This window comes from Egretta garzetta, unplaced genomic scaffold (genome assembly GCF_000687185.1).
Source record: "Egretta garzetta isolate BGI_Z169 unplaced genomic scaffold, ASM68718v1 scaffold229, whole genome shotgun sequence".
Lineage (NCBI taxonomy): Eukaryota > Metazoa > Chordata > Aves > Pelecaniformes > Ardeidae > Egretta > Egretta garzetta.
This window is the reverse complement of record NW_009270000.1, coordinates 4365117-4385431: the sequence shown is the minus strand read 5'-3', so window position 1 is coordinate 4385431 and position 20315 is coordinate 4365117.

Sequence of the window (20315 nt, the reverse complement as noted above, 5' to 3'; positions counted from 1 at the left end):
ACTCTAATACTGTTTGGACAATAGCAGCTGTTTTTATCTGCTGTGCCAGATATATTTTTGGCACCATTCTGCTGTTTCCTGCGTGCAGACCCAGTGGGGGTGAGGATATCAAGACTGGACTTGTGTGAATGGTCATTGCCACAGTTCTGCATTTCTATTAAAAAGGACGCAAAAGAGAGCATAGATTTGAATAGACACTGGACTGACAAGCCTGAAGACTGAAGTTCTCTGTTTACCAGTAGAATGGCTGTATAATAAACAGACAATGGCAGTCCAGGCTTCAGCTTGCAGGTCTGCCAGCATCCTTGTCCAGAAAAGATCAGGGTTGTGGGTGAGAGGCCAGAACAAATCTTCACAGTCATATATCCTAGTGTCTTGGGCTGCATTAGGAGGAATGTTACCAGCAGGTCGAGGGTGGTGATCCTTCCGCTCTACTCAGCACTGGTGAGGCCACACCTGGAGCAGTGTCCAGTTCTGGGCTCCTCAGTACAAGAGTGGCATGGACATATTGGAGACAGTCCAGTGAAGGACCATGGAGAAGATTAAGGGACTAAAATATCTCACCTGTGAGGAAAAACTGAGAGAGCTGGGACTGTTCAGCCTGGAGAAGAGAAGGCTCAGAGGCAAAGAGGATGGAGCCAGGCTCTTTTCAGTGGCATCCAGGATCAGAGGCAGTGGGCACAAGCTGAAAAGCAGGAGGCTCTATCTGAACATCAACACTTTTTTACTGTAAGGGTGACTGAGCACTGGAACAGGTTGCCAAGAAAGGCTGTGGAATCTACATCCTTGGACATATTCAAAAGCTGTCTAGACATGGTCCTAGGCAACTGGCTCTAGATGGCCCTGATTGAGCAGGGTGGTTAGACCAGATGACCTCCAGAGGTCTCTTCCAATCTCAGACATTCTATGAATCTGTGATATAGGCTTTAGCCTCCCGGCTATAATTGCCAGTGAAGACACTTATGGTAATGATTTTTGTGCCCATATAAAAGCTGGATGGAGCCTAAATGCCAAAATTTCACATAGGACACTGAACAGATGACTAAATTCAGTCACCAACCAGCAGAACTTAACTTAGGAAAACAGACAGAGGTGTCAAGGTGACTCTAGGTGACAATACTGTCATCATCTATGCCCCAAGTCATGCCTCATCTTCAGCAAGGGTGCCAAGCTCTCTGCTGAGACCACATTGTCCTCTCTGTCCCATGCTTTCAGAATGACAGGCTTTGCCTTTCACAAACTTTAATAATAATCACCATGGGCCAGACTGTGCACTCAGAAGGCACACAAGCTGAAATACCACATAAATTCTTCTATATACCACCACACTTCAGTGAGACCCTTTAAAGTCAATTATTCTTCTGTAGGAAAGGAAGTCACCTGCTACCCCTTTATTTCAGAAGCAACATCCTAGTTTTCAGCTAAGATTGTTTCACTACCTCCTCCCTCCCTTTCTCAGGGACATCAAGGGAGTAGAAATTCCTACACTAACCAGTCATACCTAGCATGAACACATGAAGCTATGCAAGAATGCAGAAAGAATTTTGTTTCTCCCTCCCTTCCAGCAGGACTGCATCTGACCCTGCTAAATTCCAACCTTCAGTACTTCAAGTGTCAGATAATGGATTTTTATTTATATGTAAGGTCACTGACCCCTTAGAAAGGACACAGAAAATGTTGGGGATGCTGCTTTCTCTGAAATGGAAGTCTCTGATTTCAGTATATGTTACTCATTCATAATTATTGGAAAGCTGTAGGAAAGGCAATAAGAAAAGGCTTGATTTTTGTGGGGCTTTTATGTTTGTTTGTTTTTAATTTCAGTATTCTTCCTCCCTCACATCTCTCCATCAGTATTATGTATAACTATGTGACTGGGTGGAAAAATTGGAGCTAAAGGTATGCGAAAAGCCAACTGTGGTGTATATCTTATTCTGCTCACTGGGTGCAAGACAAAGCTCCACTTGAAAGTTTGGAAATTGGGTATTATCTCTGCTATTCAGTAGTGAACAATAACAGGTTCTTCATATTGCAAGATAAGCACAGAAAAAACCTGAGAAGCTCTTTATCAGTGAAAAATACTCTAAGAACAATACATGTACATTTGGATAGAAATAGAGAGTGATTACATTTTGACTAAAGTTAAGAAAAAGGGCTGCTCTCAAATCCCTTAGAAGAAAGAAAAAAAAGTCCGATAAATATATTTTACCAGCAAAACCAGTTTAATCATATGTGCTGCCTAATGTTTTGTCATTGCAGTGACCAGTTTGCAAGGAATGAACTTCTTTCATAAATAACTCTAGAGATAAAATACTGCTTCTGTGTGTGGAGCTTGTTAGTCATATCCTGATGTGTCACTGGTGGCTCGGAGAGGTAAAGAGAAAAAGAAGGGAAACATGGTTGATCAAAGAGCAGTAATCTTACATATGCACATATGCAAACTTCTATGCACATATACATTTACTCAAAAATAGACATACATAGGCAGTTATATTAAATCCATCCTCCGTGAGAGAACGGTTTTCAATACAGCACAACACAGAAAATACTGAACCATCTCTTTACCTTTGAAACAACAGAAGAAAACAGAAACCCAGCTTCCCCAGCCCCCAAGGTATTCTAATGGCAATGTATAGTATTGTATGAGAAAGCTGCTTACAGTCAAATAAACATAAGACTGAGTAAATTTCTCCAAGTGGGAAAAAGGTATTTAAAGACTTCACCTTTTTTTAACTGGTCAAAGTGTGATCAGTAGAAAAAGAAGGCGGCACAGATCTGGAAGGAGTAATGAGATAACAAAAGGAGATAACACTTGAAAGAGCATCTGTTCTGTATGAAGCATACTATTGCGCTTTTGCTGTGAACTCACCAATACATATGCAACCCAGTTAGGCTGGTATTAGAAAGAGGGTTACACATAGGTTGAGGAGTCAAAAACCACATCTCCCTTCCAGCTTCTTATTCTGAGATTTGAGACAGTTACGGATGCACTAAAGTCTCCTCGCTTTGCTCATGCGATACAAACACTTGTGGTGGGTGGGGAGGCCAGTGATCCAAAGCATGGGTACTAATGCCAGCTGAGAAAAAGGAAATGTTCTGCTGATGATTCATCAGATTTACTTCTAATTTAATGTATACAAGTACTTCAAATACTCATTGACTTCTGCACGACTAAAACTTTTGAAATCCAAACTAATTGGTTAATAGCTTGCCAAACTGGAGCTTAAAACCTTGACACTGGGTGGGTACGTTATGTGTGTGTATATAAATATATTTATATGCTTCCTTTCCCTAGGAAAGTGTGTTTTTAAGAATGAATTGAAATGTCTTCTTTTATTAAGCCTATTCTAAATATAACTTATTTTAAAAAAGATTTTTCCATCCCACCTGCCCAAGTGTCCTAGACTATTCATCTCATTCTCACACTGCATATCATGAAGCACACTGTGATACACCAAGTCATATATCAAAATCAGAGAGGAATGAATCATAGCAGACTGAAATTTTGGATGGCTCACTTTCCATGTCTGTGGTTCACAAAATGGGGCTGAAAAGCTCAAAAAACTGCTGTTTTCTCTGGCTTCTTTTTTTCCTAAAGACAGCAAAGAGTCAGCAAACACTGGGAACATCCTAATTGCATTTCTTCCAGTATCCACATATGCACTTTCCTTCTGCTCTTAGCCAGTGGTCCAGATATTCTGTCAGTACTATTTCTCCCTCCAGACATTACTTTCCTTCCTTTCCACCAAGCAGAACATTATTCTTCCTTCTTCACATAGCTAACACTCAGTTGCAGCTCCGATACCAGCCCCCCCAATAGATTGCAAGCATGTTAGACATTTCTGGCTGAACCCATTTTGCTGCTTGTCTGCTTGCCTCCTGCTATTGCACGCACATGTCTGAGATCTTCTTAAACTTTGTCCACAGTCTCCCTATACTGCATGACTGGTCCACTCAGAAGTCAAATGTTTAAATATAGACTTAATCCACAAGTAAAATATCCCCCATTTTAGGCCACAGATGAAATCTCAAAATAGAAAAATGTGAAATAATGGAAACCTACCAACTATTGTTGAACCTCAGACCTATTTTTGAGTGAAAGTTCTGGCCTGACTTTCTCTTCCACAGGTCAGCTCAACCATCCCCTAATGCACATACAACAGTCTTAAAAGCACAGTGGTGTGTCACCCAGTGATTCATCATCCTGCAAGTCAAAACTAGAATAATAATTTCCTAAGCAGGGAATTACCACCATGTGATATAAGAGAAGCTGACATTTAAAAAATATACAGGGAAGGACGCTTTTTCAAAGGTTTACCAGTCAATACCCCCAGAGAAGTTGCTTAAATAAAACTGTAGTTTGTAAGTCTATGTTAAATGCTTGCCCTGAGGCCTTATTCCAATCCCATTGATGCTGATGGAAGCAAAATCCACTGAGGCAGAAACAGCAGACTGGAGTACCTAAACTTCAGCTATGCTAAAATTCACAGACTTTTGCAAGCACTTGCTACTGCAGAAGGAATGAGGCCAATCGAGTCTGGGCTTTCCCTGTTCCTCTTGGTGTCAAATTCTTCCTTACTGTATGCCCAAATATTTTCTACTTGCTAACATCTGTTCTCTCATTTAGAGTCCCTGCTTTGTAGATCTGGACCAAGAAGGTTTGACAAATAAAGCGCATCAAAAGCATGAGAGGATCTGCCTTCATCCTCAGGACAATGGTTGAGTCTCATAAAGAATACTAAAATCTCTGCGTGGGTTAGCATTACCTTTCCCATGCCATGTCCTCTTAATGCCTTCCACATTAAGCTAGTGCTTGATTTATGTCATGAAGCGTTACTCTTTATATGCTTCTCTTTTTTTATCTTATCTAAAGATGTTCTCATTATCCATATAAATGCCTGGTTTTCTTTCTGAACTCTATGTCTCAGTGAAATCTTATGGCAGTGGGTTTGACTGATTAATTATGCATTGTATAAAAAGATACTCCCTTTTATCAGTTTGAATTTATTTCCTTTCAGTTTCATCTACTGTCTCGTTATTCTTGTCTCATGACAAAGGGCAAGTAAGTTTATCTTGTTTTAAAATCCCTTCATATAACTTTCTCTCGATGTGCACCATTACTATATCCCCATTACCAATTACAGCAAGGATCTCAATATGTCTTGATCTTTGTTTGTTACTGGCTTTCATTTTTTGTTGTTCAGAGCCCTAAAGGCTTTCTAGTGGATATACAGGCCTTGGTTAACTGAATTATCACTGTGTTTCTAATAAAGATGTTTTGCAGATATTCAGAAGCCGTCCAGTGTCTCTACACTGACCTCTGATCAGTGTTCAGCACTCTGCATATTAACTTGATTTCTGGAAGCCATGTTCATTCAATGTTGAAGTTTATGTTGCTGATTAGCTCTAATTAGCTCTTCTCCAAACTATTCTTTTTTTTTACTCTCTTCTTATCTAGAAGCTTTCATGTGGTTCATTTATTTCACTACTCTTTTGCCCTTTGCTGCAAGCACAGAACAACCATAAGGAGTTAGGGTGCTTTAGAGCCCACCTCCCTTCCACCTCACTTGGCACAGGCATACAGCATGGTATAATGCGCACTTATCTGTGCAGCCATCCCTCCTTCATCCTTAGGGTTCATATATCCCTATTCTGCTATGCTTTAATTTTTCCTGGTGAGAAGCTGAGCAGACTAATTATGTGAAAGCATAAACCTGATGTGCACTCATAAAAGGCCTCTCTTTCAACAACGGAAACTTGAAACTGGTATGCAAACCTCCAGGTAGCAATAGCTAACCTTAAACTGTCAGTAGAACCAACAACGTCTGTTTGACACTATTTCACTAGTTTTGGTTAGGCTGTAGCTTAAGCAGAGCTCAATTAAGCAGTGCACAGGAGGGTCTGGTTTAAAACTCTTTCTGTACTACTTCTCAGCTATTAATCTCAGTTGTTGCCAAGTGTGGCTACATTCCCAGGTGCCTAATTTCAGTAGAAGTGTTTAGCAATGGTCAGAAGGGCTATATGGAGAGGATCCCTCTCAAGGCCAAAAGCGTTTCCTGGATTTTGTCACTGCAAAAAGAATGTAGAGGGCAGTCTGTCTTAGTTGCCTGGCTATGCGATGGACAGTCCAGCTCTGGTAAAGGTTCTGGTTGAATAAAGCAGAAAGTAAAGTTTAAAAACTTTGACCACTTGTATTTGAATATAAATTGCATTTAGATTAATCAGAAAAAAATCTTTAACATGTGATTAAAATTTCAGTGTTGACAGGTCCTGTATGAGTCCTGTATGGGTTGTTAAGCATTGCAACAGGCTGCCCAGGCAAGTGGTCTAGTCCCCGTCCCTGGAAGTATTTAAAAGATGGGCAGATGAGGTGCTTAGGGACATGGTTTAGTGGTGGGATAGCAGGGTTAGGTTAATGGTTGGACTTCATGATCCTAAAGGTCTTTTACAACCTAAACAATTCTGTGATTCTATGACAGATCATTTCCTCCTGGCATTAGCTTTGTGCCTTATCATCAGAGCTGTTCACCTGACCACATGACTGTGGTGGAGGGGAAGGAAGCACAGAAAAGAGCATGACAAAAAGCAAATCCTCGCTCTGTTAAAACGGTCTTGCTGTGGTTTAATTAGAGGATTTGAGGAAGCCCCAGATTAGTAAATGGAAATCTTTGTGATTTGCCTTGGTAATTATTGGAATGAAATTTCAGGAGCTGAGATAATTCCCAAGGGGAAGTGCATCTGTGCACTTCAAATTATCTGCTTATATGCTCGCTTAGATTCTTTACATGCCTTCCAAACCATGCTGGCATACTTAAAAGGTATGCTCAGGTTGACAGATTTAGAAGGAGGAAATCTTTGGTAGAGTACCTTGGCAGAAATTTCCCCACAGTATTTCATGTAGAGTGTTCTTCCACCTAGGAAAAGATATCCCAAAGGGATTCAGCTCTTTCTCCAGGGATATCTGCCTAAATCCCAGGAAATCAAAATTAGGAGAGTAAATGCATCTTATTTGAGACCCTCAGCCTCTCCTGAAGCAATGGCAGCCCTGGCTCTGTTCCCAGGCTGGCGTAATTTCGACCCCATGTACGAGTAGCAGGCTGCCGCAGTTTAAGGTCTAGAGTCTTGTGACCTTGTAGGACTAACAAGTGGAGTAGATACTATCGGAAAAGGGAGAGGCTTTATTTTCTGCCTGCACATATCTTGTGCTTCTAGCCCTAACCCCCTTCGGGTATCAGATTATGAAGATATGGCTTTTCTTTTCTAGTGTTTTATTTGGAAGGTTTTATAGCATCCCTTAATGCTTCTGAGCTAGGGCATCTGACTTTACAGTTGGGGGTATTCAAAAGTGTTCCTATAAGCTTGGTGCTTTTTGTTTGTCTTAACTCTTAAAATCATTCCTTATTCTTTTACTTATCTGTAAAGTTACTATAAAATACTAATTCTCTAGTATATATAGTCCAGTTCTATGCCAGTGTGAAGCTCTGAAAAAATGAGGCATAATTTGGCTGGCTGAAAAGCTAAACATATTTTAATCATACTTCTTCAGATCACTTTTAGAGTTGCTATGGTGTTTCCATGTGAAGGTACCAGTTACTAACCAGCGCTGACAAAAGCATACGTCTAACTAGGAGGGTTATCCAATTGCCCAGGTGCACAGGTATCCAGTGCTGTTTGAGATATCTCACATAATGCCTCTGGCTTCCAGCAGCCCCTCCAGAAGGGCATGAGTCTGTTGCAGTCCAGTGCTGTATCTGCCAAGCCTCTGTAGCTGTCTTGGGTTTGCTTATATAATTTCAATGGTGCTGAATGCTTACCTGGAGTTAACTGAATCCCTTACTGAGCATCACTGGAAGCTGGGTTGTGAACTCCTGCTGAGGCCTTTTTAAGATATTATGCCTTCAGAATTCTCGACCAAAATCTGTATATCCCACTGTCCCTTGTTTTCCACATAGAGGCAATTAAATATCGGTGTGTTCCATACATTCCTGGCTGCACTCCTAGTATAGCTCAGTCTCAGTCTTGAATACATAAATAAAAATCCCATGCAAATTAGCTCATTTATTTGCAGTCAGGATGATGCTGGCACTTGTCATAATCATGTATTCTACATTTATCTCTATCTCTCAGCTAGCTTTTTTTTTTTCATATTTTTATCTCCTGTTATTTATTAGCTTATAGTGTAGCTCAGCTTGCCCATTACTGTGGCCAAAGCTGAAGCTGCAGCACTCAAATAAATCAGCTTTCTCACCTTCTCTTTTCTTCCATTTCTGAAGAAGAAAACAAAAAAATAAAAGATCTTCTAATCTTCTGTCTATTCTAGTCTCTCTTAGCCTGTGGAAGTGAGATGGACTTCTATTTTTCCTCTCCAAAATTCCATTAGTAAACTGTAATTTAGATGATAGGTAAGGAAGAGCTATGATATAGGGATAGTGTCAACACACCCAGAGAAGCCCACACAGTAACTTAATTTTCCTTTTGGCTAAAATACACAGTAAAATAATAGTTATTATATCACACTACTTTAAAAGGTTGGTTCATGATCATTATTTAGCCATTTTGCACAGAATGAAAATTTGAGTGAAATGTTTTGACCCAATTCCTAGAGAGTCAATGACAAGTCGGGTCAGGGATAAAATTGCCATAGTACAATTTGCTCCTGCTGACTGAGATACAAGAATTGTATTCTTAAGAAGAAGCAGTATCTTACAAAATATGTTTCCTTTAAACTTCTTCAGCTTCCAGAAACATAAGCAATGTTTGATTGTGTCTCAGATTGAGGGGTACCCCTCTTCTTCTTTTCACAGACCAGCTTGAAAAATTCAGCTCCTAGACCAGGTTGAAGTACTGTGTTCGTAGCAGAAACACATTGGTGGGAGGCAATGCACCAAGGCTACATAATCTGGCCCCATCTCAGCTAAGACGCTGCCATAAAGAAAAGGGTCACCCAAGCAAAGGAACAAGAAACTGGTCCAGGGACACAAGCTCCATCATGCTCAACAATAATCCCTCTCTTTAACCTTGGACACCTGATTTACTATCTTTCCTTCACTTTCCCTGTCTCTGAAAAGTTCAAAGCATCTGGGAGCTAAAAGGGGTAATAGAAAAGTTCTGTATTATCACCATCGGTCTTCTCCTGATACCTGAACAACAAAATTTTCTGTGAAAGATATTTTTGTTTATCAAAAAATGGTAGCCTCAAATGCACTGTGCTTTTCATTAGATAATGCAAAATGCCTGAAGTAAAATGGGAGATATAGTTCTGTAATTAAAAAAAGAGAAAAAAGTGTGAATATGTATCATATAGAGGAAAAGTCTGGCGGAAAAAAAAAACCAACACAGCCCCCCACCCCCCCAAGAAAACAGAGAACAAATTTAGATGCAAATCGGAGGTTTTAGACATTAATCAGTACATGCTGAGTATAAATGCAAGGCTATGCTGGCTCTATTTTATGAAGAACAAAATTATAGTATGCATTTTTATGGTTTGACCTAATTGCTGTTTGAAAATGGCTTCCTTATCACTGAAAGGTAAGGGAATGCGAGCATGCTTGTAGACCTTTGTTCTTTTATTGAAAGATTTACGTTGCTAACCTTAAACACGGGTGATATATGGGTTCAGATCTTTACTGACAAATTCCAGGCTCCCTGAACTCTAAAAGTTGGAATGCAGGTATAACAGCACATACAATTCACTTATCAGATTTCTCAGCATGAGGAGAACTTAAATAAGAAACATCAGTAAAGGATATCAAATGGCTGTTATCTATAACTACCCCTGAAAGCTAAGACTGGACTTGACCTGTGTGTGCTTTGTCTGATATGTAGAAACTGCTAACCAGGTAAACAAATGAACAATGGCATATAGAGAAAATATTTGAGGGAGATTATATTTCAGATATGAAAGACAAGATAATTTATTATAAGCATTAGAGGCATTAGGTACACCATTTTTCTGGTTAGGCAAAAATATAACATTCTATTTAGCAGTCAAAAGCCACAGAGAACTGATGCATTTGACAAACTCTGATCCTTGTAAATTCGTATTAGAGCAGACTGAGGAAATAAATGAAGCCAAGCTACCAGCAGTCTTAAAAATCAAATGTGCAAGTAAAGCAGTAGGATCAAATAAAGGTCAGATTTTATGGCAAAAATCAAGGATTAAATCATGGGAGCTGTCATCATTGATGGTATCATATATTTCCTTTTTAATACAAAGCGTGGTCATGGGCTGTGTTTCTGTGGTAACAGGAAAGGTTGACATCAGAATTATGATGTAAATGAATGGATCTTCATATACCTTCTGATTCACAGTCAGTGAAGGGTGCGCATAAGGAACTTAGATGTAACTTCTCCAAGAATATCATTAAAAAAGAACAAAGGAGAAAGGGTCTATGCACTGACAGAGGGCTCTGCACATTTTTTGACAGGATAGCAATAATGAGAGCAAAGCAAGTGGTTCTCCTGAGCGCTTTCTTTTTCATTTCTCTCCCCCCATCTTCTGCCTTTACTTCCTGTTCTGCTGTCTTTCAAAGATTATATTGTTAGGCCTAAAATATTATGAATAGAGTTGAATTGGATTACTTGATAAAAGGAATGAAATACTGATTCTGGATAAAGGGGTCTATTTTTAATGCAAGTTTCTCCATAAACATATGTGTATCAGTAACTGTGTTGAATGTAAAGCACATTGCTATACAAGTGAGTTCAAAATGTCCTTGAAAGTATAATAAAGTTGGAAATGGCCTAAGGACTGGTACAGAGATGGTGCTGGTTTTCACTTTGAAACCCCATCTTTCTATACTTGAATGAACTTGTATTTGTTTGCTTCTCTTCTTTCAAGCCAGCTATTATGTGCCAAAAAGTAACACTGAATACACGGCATTGTGGGGTTCCGTATTTGTTCTCTCTCAGTGACTTCTAGATCAAATGCATATGGTTTACACGTCCAAAGATGATTTTCTGGCTGCCAGAGCTCTAAATTCAATCTGGGATCAGAAAATTAAGCATTGTTCTTTCTGGGCCCATATGAAATGCTCACAACATAAAGCCAGACACATCAAAAGCACAGGTTGCTGCATTTTCAGTTGATCTTGGTTCCATGGTCTTGTTTTCAATTAGAACTGCAAAGATATTATTTTCTTCCATGTCAAGACTCAAGACTGGCACATTTAAGCTAGAAAATGAAAAAGTATAAGAATAATCCTGAAATCTGTTATCTTGAAATGCAAGATACTCAGATGGAGATCTGCCCTTGTATTTTTACTGTGGAAGACCTAATGAAAGCTAGTCTTTTCATAAAAATGCACAGTGTTTCATAAAAAAGTGTTGAATATTTTCCATTTTAAGTTTGTTTTCTTTTTTTCCATTACTTACGTTTTTATATTGTTTTTAAAAAGATCACTCCACCATTGTTCTGACAAAGATTCTCCAACTGGAGTTTTGATGAAATTTTGATAGGTTGTGGCTATGGCATAGGATTAACCTTGTTCACTATTCTGACTTTGGACTAAATCTGTATATATAACATCTGTTTTGTCAAGCTTGAAAAAAAAAAACCATGCATATGTCCTGGTGAAGAAATAAGATATGTTTCAACTACTATCTCTACATGTTCACATGACCCCGTCTGACAATGGAGAGTAAAGTGTGGGACCTGAGGCTATGGCTGCAACAGAAGGCCCAGTCCAGAAATGTCTTCTGTTAAGGCAGCCTTTTGAACGCAGAGTAGTTCAGTGAAGCCTTGCAGGGATACAGCAATTAGTCTATTTAGGAAAAGTTGGAGAATTCAGGTCCATATTTTAAATGAAAATGTGTCATAGACCCAGACTAGAAGTAAATACAGAAGTAAATGTGAATATGGTGAGTAAGGTTGCACTAGTTTTACTTTTAATTCTTCTTCCAACCGCAGCTTTTGTTTTTTAAACTCCATAGATCTTTTTGAATAAAACAGGACCTTTGCCATTTACCTTCATGTGAACTTTTAGGTGAATTAGCTTTAGCCATGTTTACATCTTGCTGTTTGTTTTCCTCTGCTAGTCCAAGAAGTCAAAATTCAGTTTCCTATAGTAATGTTCAAGCAAACCATTTCATACTTGCACATGAAAGAAGCCATTCCAACTTTGTTTACATGCACCACAGTGAACAAACAAATGGAAGCAAAATCACATCCTTAGGTGAACAATTACCACCAAGCAACAGGATTCTCATCCAGTATGTGCACCATAAACCTTTGGAGTAAAAGGATATTGCAAAAGAAATCCATTGAAGAAATTCAGATAGTGACCACGGTGGAGGAGATGACAGGGTCTTTTCAGGAATTCCATGAACCAAGACAAAAATATCCTACATTTATTTAATAAATGTTTAGTTAGAAAGAGTTCATTTTGAAGAGGAGACATTTTTACCACTTGAATGTTTCCCAGAAGGAACAACATGTACATAACTCATGAGTGTGTGATACCTGAAGTTCTTATGAAATGCTGACACAGTTTTTTCTTTTTTTTAAGTGAGATGTTGAAGTTGTCTACATTATTATTTTCTTAAATAATATAAAATGCCACCAATTACTATGGCAATTAGCAGTGAGTTGCACAAAGGAGAAATTGCGCAATGGTCAACGATCCTCAGGATGACGAAGAGATGATCCTAAATGAGTCCCACAATAGGCATGTCACACAGCAGCAACTTGGCTGATAGACTCACCATGCAGTATTTCATCTCTATATATCTGTGTGGATTAGACTAGAAGAATAGGGAACATCTCTCTACACAGATCTTGAAACTGATTTGTACAATCAGACAGCAACCACTAAGTTCATAAAAATGGTCCTCAAAGCCACACTAAACCTAACTTCATGCTTTCCTCTACCAGACATGAGGGCAGTCAAAAATATCTTCTCACTGCACTTACACTTGTTTTATCTCAGTTATGTTACATATAGGGATGTGATGAAAAATCACCATCTATTTATATGCAAGTTGAAGAAACATGCTTTGGCCATGTACTCTAAAAGCAACAGATGCCATCTGCAATTAAAATTATGTAAATCTATTCTGTTGAGGAACAACTAAGCATTTATAGAAGCATTTCTGATGACATTTCATAATGAAAGAATGTGAGGTCTCTGTGTCACTTATTTTAAGGTTAGTTCAGCAGTCATATTGTCCTATTATTTCAATGAAAAATAGAGAAAGTATTCATCTGCTTTCACTTATTATAGCCGTACCTGTATGTTTATTACAGGCTGATGTCCTGGTTTCAGCTGGGATAAAGTTGGTTTTCTTCCTAGTGGCTTGCATAGTTCTGTGTTTTGGATTTAGTACTAGAAAAATATTGATAACACACTGATGTTTTAGTTGTTGCTAAGCAGGGCTTACACCAGTCAAGGGCTTCTCAGCTCTCAGCTCTGCCAGGTGCATGGGAAGCTGTGAGGGGGCACAGCCAGGGCAGCTGACTCCAACTGGCCAAAGGGCTACTCCATACCCAATGACGTCATGCTCAGTATATAAGCTGGGGGAAGAAGAAGGAAGGGGGGACATTCGGAGTGACGGCGTTTGTCTCCCCAAGTCACCGTTACGTGTGATGGAGCCCTGCTTCCCTGGAGGTGGCTGCACACCTGCCTGCCCATGGGAAGCAGTGAATGAATTCCTTTCTTTGTTTTGCTTGTGAGCGCGGCTTTTGCTCTCCCTATTAAACTGTCTTTATCTCAACCCATGAGTTTTCTCACTTTTACTCTTCTGATTCTCTCCCCCTTCTCACTTTGCAGGGAGTGAGCGAGCAGCTGTGTGGGGCTGAGTTGCCGACTGGGGTTAAACCATGTCAGATGATCAAAAAAAAGTGTAAGTGTTTGATGACTATGCCAGTTAAGCATAATTCAAAGTTACCAACCTCTACTGCATAAAGCAAGAACCAATGAAATCCTGTTTTTCTAAAAGAGAGAAATTATAATCCCACCACAAAATTTGCTCTTCAAGCAAATTCTGCTTTCCCAGTACTCAGCTTTAAACTGTGATCCTTGAAGCATGCCCTGAAGGCAAACACATCCACAGTGTTTCAGAGGAGGAATGGAGGATGAGTTTCAAAACTAACAATTCAGCAAGGAAAAAAACCTATTACAGTTCCCTCTCTTGTACTGAAAAATACCTCCCATTTCCATGTCCATACTATTCTACCCATTATTTATACCACTTTCATTACCTCTATAAGGGAGTGCCTACTACCAGGTTGGTGTTATTTAAGTTCTATCCTTCATAGTCCCTAAGGGATTAGAAAATATTAAAATTACAAGGAAAAAGAGCCTTCCACTTCTGCATGTTTTGCAAGTAAGAAAAAAAAGAATTAAAGTAATGAAAGTACAGAAAAATTGAGAGTAAAGGTTTCCAATAAAACTTTATTTCATTTTCAGTTTAAAAAAAAAAAGTGTTGCAAATCTTTTTGCATTAGTAGAGGCTGTGAATCGCTGTATTAAGCAAAAAACTGTTTATTTCTCAAGGAAAGATGGCTGAAGATATTGAAATTGTACATATTACAGCCAGAACTTGGAAACCATGGGCAACTGCTGCATTTCATCAACAGAACATCTCCATTAGCTGTCTTCCACACTGATGAGAGATCTGTCATTTTCATGAGGTGCTGTTTCCAAATGAACATAGGGAGTAGTCTGAGGTAGGATACCTTGCATCTGGCAAAGTCTTAAAGTGACAAAGTGGCTTTCAGAAATGAAATTATAATCTCCTCACCACATGCAAATAAGGGAAGGTAATCCTGGCTTCTGCTGAAAGCTGGTCATCCAACAATAACAAGAACTGAAGCCCTGGGTATCCACACAAGTATCAAATATCAGAGAGAGGCAGGTATGCCAGATCTCCTCTAGCCAAGACCATATCACTTGTTTTATCCAGAGTGATTCTGAGCCAGCTGCTTTGCTGTATCTTCTGCCAAACCCTGGGAGAAAAAAACCCTCAAACATTGATTTGGAAGAATTAGAGACATGAGGTAGGAAGGTTTATCTGTACAGGGACAAAACACACTGTAACTTCAACTTCCTCCCGAGTGCAATCTTGGTTTCCTTTGCTTGTGAAGGAAAAGAAGAATATGATGAAAATCATTAGGACCCTTCAAGAATTACGTTTAAAAAAATAGCAAATGCTCAGCACTATAATTTGGGGTCTTCATGTGCTAACTCAGTGAACCCACGTCAGATTAGTCAAGACATTCTAGAGGTACCAGGAAAAAAGTCTTCAACCTCCAAAGAAGGAAACTGTTTATGAAAGTATTTCTCATCATTGCTTGCCAGACAACCCAAATTTTCATGTCAGCTGTCGGAGTTAAAAAAACGAGGTTTCTTAACCCCCTTTAATAAAAATCTCCCCAAATGGTTTTCTGGAGGAATTCACAGAACACATCGTGGTTTTTAAGTAAAACTATGATATTAAAAAGAAGAAAAAGACAGAGATGTTCATTTAACTTGGTAAATGCACAATTTGAAAGTTAAGGTGGTAAAACATAATAATTGTCCCTGTGCTTCTAAATTGTGACATGATATTTTAATACCAAGTTGGAAAAATTTTGAAGTACCCTAAATTGCCAATGGAAAAGGAGCTTGCAGCAAATTTTTGATATGAGGGAAATTAAAAGATTTACAGTCAACAAATGTAATTAAATACCCGTATGCCCAGACTCACTGTGAGTATCCTCATTCATTCCTGAAGAGGGCTTTCCCTGGATGCTCCCAGAGCTCAAGGCAATATCCACTATGTATTAAGAATAAAAATTTCTGAGAGTTTAGAATTCCCTAAGCTACAAAGAGAAAACCTGTTCTCAGTATGATGTACAATGCAACCCTTGGTTTCCAGGTAGGATCCAAAAAATACCTCCTTGCAGATGAAGACCTCCATCTGTTTTGACAAGGATTTATTAAAACCTGTTTGATATACTTCTTTCTTCCATTAAATACATATTATTTCATCAAAAAGGAAAAAAAAATCTCATGGAAAATTATATACCAAATCTAGTTCTTAAATTCTATCCTTTTCAAACTCTTACCCAGATTGACAAGGAGGTCAGTGACGCACTGAGTGTTGCTACAAAGATTACAGAAAAGTGCACTAAAAGAGCTAATGACTGTCAGTGTCTGGCTTCAGATCACGTTATGGTGTTTAAGAGTTTCTATTAGCACTGAGCTCAGTATTTCACCCACTGGCTTTTCCTCAGCTGAGTCTGACATGGATTGAGATCACAGTTCTGATGTAAAGTTCTTCCCAGACCTCAGACAGCATGCAATGTTTGAAAATAAATAGAAATAAATGTGTTATTTGTCCTGAAGAACCTTGTTCTGCTTGTGCAGAGGCAGACTGCTCAATCTGAATCCAATCAATTTTTCTGCAATATAGCTGACAATTTTCCACATAATCAAGAAGCACTCCAATCAGTCAATAAACAGATTCATTCAAGGTTAACCAAACAATATGGCACCCAAGAATTGTTCTGATTGAAATTTTATGGATACTCTGACAGGCCAAACTTATGCCAAGTCTTGAAAAAATTAAAAAAATATCCTAATGACTCCAGATTCCTGTCACATTAGAAAAAGAAGGTATAAAGCACTACTATGTCAATACTGTGGGGAAAGCAGGCACATAGCGTTGCTAATTATGTCAAAGAAACTGTTTTAAAGCCTACCAGCCAACACTCAAAGCAAGCTATCAAAGGAAAGGAAAGGTTAGAAAAGAAAGAAACAGAGACAAATTTGTATAAGCTATAACCAATAATATAGGCATATATGTTACAAGAGAAACCAAAGTCATGGCAATATTTACAAAACATAATCCTGCTTGCCAGTGTGTTTATTCCAGTTTTCTGTGGTATGAGGGTCTTAGCTTCCATCTGGTCAGACAGTGTTACCACCTCTCTTAAACTGACTGTGCTGATCAATCGCTGTTCTTGTCCCTCAGCATCTGACTTTTTACTTTTTCTCTAAAAGTGACGCTGTTTGCCCCGTGTGTTATACTTCTTTATTACCACTGATGTTGTTTTCTCATCGAAGTCTACAAATGTATTCAAAGGAACATCCAAATCTCAATTTCAAAAGCATGTATTTTTAAAATTTTAGTTGCTTTGAGTGACCAACACATAATATTCATTCAAAGTGGGTGTCATGGATAAAAAGGTAATGGAGGAGTCATACAAAAGGAGGCTGTATATCTGAAGGTAAAGAAATTGATTCTATATTGAGATAATTAATCACAAATTACTCAGAGGAGCACCTTATATTAGTTATCCAGCAGTTTTTCAGACAGTGAGAGTAGCTTCTCAATTTATGATGAAATAATGTTATCATTCCAATGATCTGAGTGGCTGGGTTGGGGAAAAATAAAAATAGATAAAAATAAAGCCCAGAATATCTTCATTTCAGTTCATTCAAAAGAGTTTCTTTTCAGATTGTCACTTTGCCTTCCAACAGGAAAAAAAGTTATCTACATCACCTTTCTGAGGAAATAAGTTCTTAATGTTCTACATTTGTGGTTTTTTGAACTGCCTCTTAAATTTAAGTAATTTGTTATATTTTAAACATTTCTGTCTGAGTTTAAAGCATAGCTGAAGAAATTTTGTGTGGGTCTAGATCAAGGTTTCAAAATGATAATAACTTCCTCAAATCTCTTCAGAAATCCAATGGTTGTTCTTCCAAAATGACAAGCAGGCTTGTATATTTACATATGTATGTCTACACAGATACATATTTTTATATATGTATCTGGTTTTGTATGTGTACATGTACACATACATTTAATTATTTTTTTCAAATTAGTGGAAAAAGTGAATGTGATCTATAAATATGAAATTTGACATAACTGTTTTGCTCTAAAAACTTATAAGTTCATGTCTAAAGTTGGTGGACAATGAATTCAGACTATTATTTTTCCTATCCTGCCCTCTTCTGCTGTACTCCAGTTTTGACAGATTCTGGATCTATATTTATTATGGACATTTTGAAAACATTTGCTCATGTTTTCGATCAATTCTTGTCCTTAACAAATATTTCCTGTGGTTCTTTCAATGTTATATTTGTTCATGTGTTTTTCAAGTTCGTAGCATCAGGCTAATCAATCTTTCTCTGTAACTTTTCCTGCGCACATAAAAAGGTGTATTTAGGTGTATGATTGATTATTAATGGCTAATAAAAACATTCCAGCCAAAACTCAGAAAAATAATGTCAGAATAAATATTCTCTGCATGATGTAGATGCTAATACTCAGTCATATCAGTCATTTTCAAGGAATCGTCCTAAGCCACTGCCACCACCAGTAGAATTTGTGAAGCTCATAATTATGTCAAAAAGAAACCTTTCCTCTTAGCCATCTTCCTTCTTTTCTTCTCCTTCCCATGCCTCTCTTAGCATGCACCAGATAGTCTTTGCAAATGCCACCAACATTCCACCGGGAAATCTAACCACCCTTTTCCAAACACTTTGATTTTATCTTACTGCTCAGCTAACACCACATTAATCATATTTTACAGCAAGCCAGACTTCCTACGTTCTAATCAAAAGCAGTATAAACATTTCTCAAAATTATTAACATGTTATTGGTACGCAACCTCACTTGATATTTCAGCTAATTTTACTTCATGATTGTGAGCTGATCAGGAAAAGAATAGATAATAATTTACAAACAGGATGGTGACTAATGCTGTTTAGAACTGAATCAGGTTCTGGGTCAGTCCCTGGTGTGCACAGCATTAACAGTCTTGCATGGTTGCTTCGTCTAAGTCAATCATTTTTGCATTCAACTGAAAATACATAAAACTGACTGCTTCTTTATAAATTATTCCACGTTTCAAGATAAAATGTCATAACATTATTTTAAACTCAGATAGCACATGGCCACATACTATGTATAGCATTAATTAGCACAATACCAGATAACATGAGGTGATATGCAAATAGAAGAAGAATGCAGTATTGGCATGGCCCAGCACAGCAAACTCTGACATCTGTTTGGCAATATTTTGCACGTGTAAATTCTGCAGCTCTGTCTGTTTGTGTTTAATGAACTTGTCTGGAAACTCAGAGCACCTAACTGAGAGATTATCTAAAGTAACAACACAGCAGCAGTCTGTTTTAATTTAGGCTGTCTACAAGCTACTGCTATGAAAATTAACAACTCTTAAGTGTGTTAAATAATCCCTGGCCTTCGTAATAATTGAGCAGGCTGAAAGAAGTCATACAACTTGTATTGTTGTCAAACACCAGCTGACTTTTTTTCCCTTTGTATATTGATTTGGAGAATTAAGCTACCTCTACTTACATATGCCAGCCTGGAAGGACTTTAAGGACAGCTAGCAAAGTCCTAGGGCTACCAGTTTAAAGGTAGCAACATCAAATAGGATTTTATTTTTATTTCATAGTAACTATGTTTGTACCTCCAGAGCATCTCCAAGAGAGAGCAATTAGGGCACAAATTAATTGCTCTTCTGCATATCTATAAGGCATTGCGTCAAAGAGTAGCAGTGGAGAAATGAAGCCAGGTTCAGTTGTATGAGGTTGCTAGCAGTGCTCTGCAGCCCCCAAATGTTCTGTATGTTCTGCCATAAATTGTGCCCAGTAATGCTTTCCCCAGTCAATTAGCTACTCAGCGCTGACTTATTAGGTCAGCCATTTTATGTGCTGGAGTCAGAGAAAAAGTGCCACTCCGGCAGCAACACGTGTTTGCCTAGCACTTACTTGGCAATCTGTTGCCACCTGACACTAGGGGCAATCTCATGCTCAGAACAGATGGGAGAAGAGAACAAAAGGAGGTGCCCCCAGCCCTGGAGGCATCACAGAACTTTATTGTCACCGGGGATGCTACTGTGATAATGTCAAGAAATCCCAGCTGTGGTTAGCATCTTGTGGTGCCAGGAAGAGTTTGCATGCGAGTATAAGACACAGTTCCAAAAGTCTTGCTTTCAAAGCTTCAGAGAAATACAGCTGGGAAAAGTGCATGTATCACACACACACGTTCTGAAGCATGAGTGTGGAGTAGCAAACCTCAGGGAAAGCCTCCATTCTGGACAAAAACACTGAAGATTTTAACTTCTGGAAGGAATGACATGGACTGTGCTCTACCATTGCCCAGCTCCTCCAAGCTAAAATGACTGTAAGCTTCTTCAGGCATATATTACCTCATTATTCCACAATAGCTGTGGATTCCTGGACAATCTTATTTTGTGGTGACTTCAGACAAAAGGTGAGAAGGTGGTATTGATTTGGGGAGAATTAGCGCTGAGGTGAGGATATTTCCCATTTCTTTGGCACTGAGAAAGGCTATTAGCTTGCTTT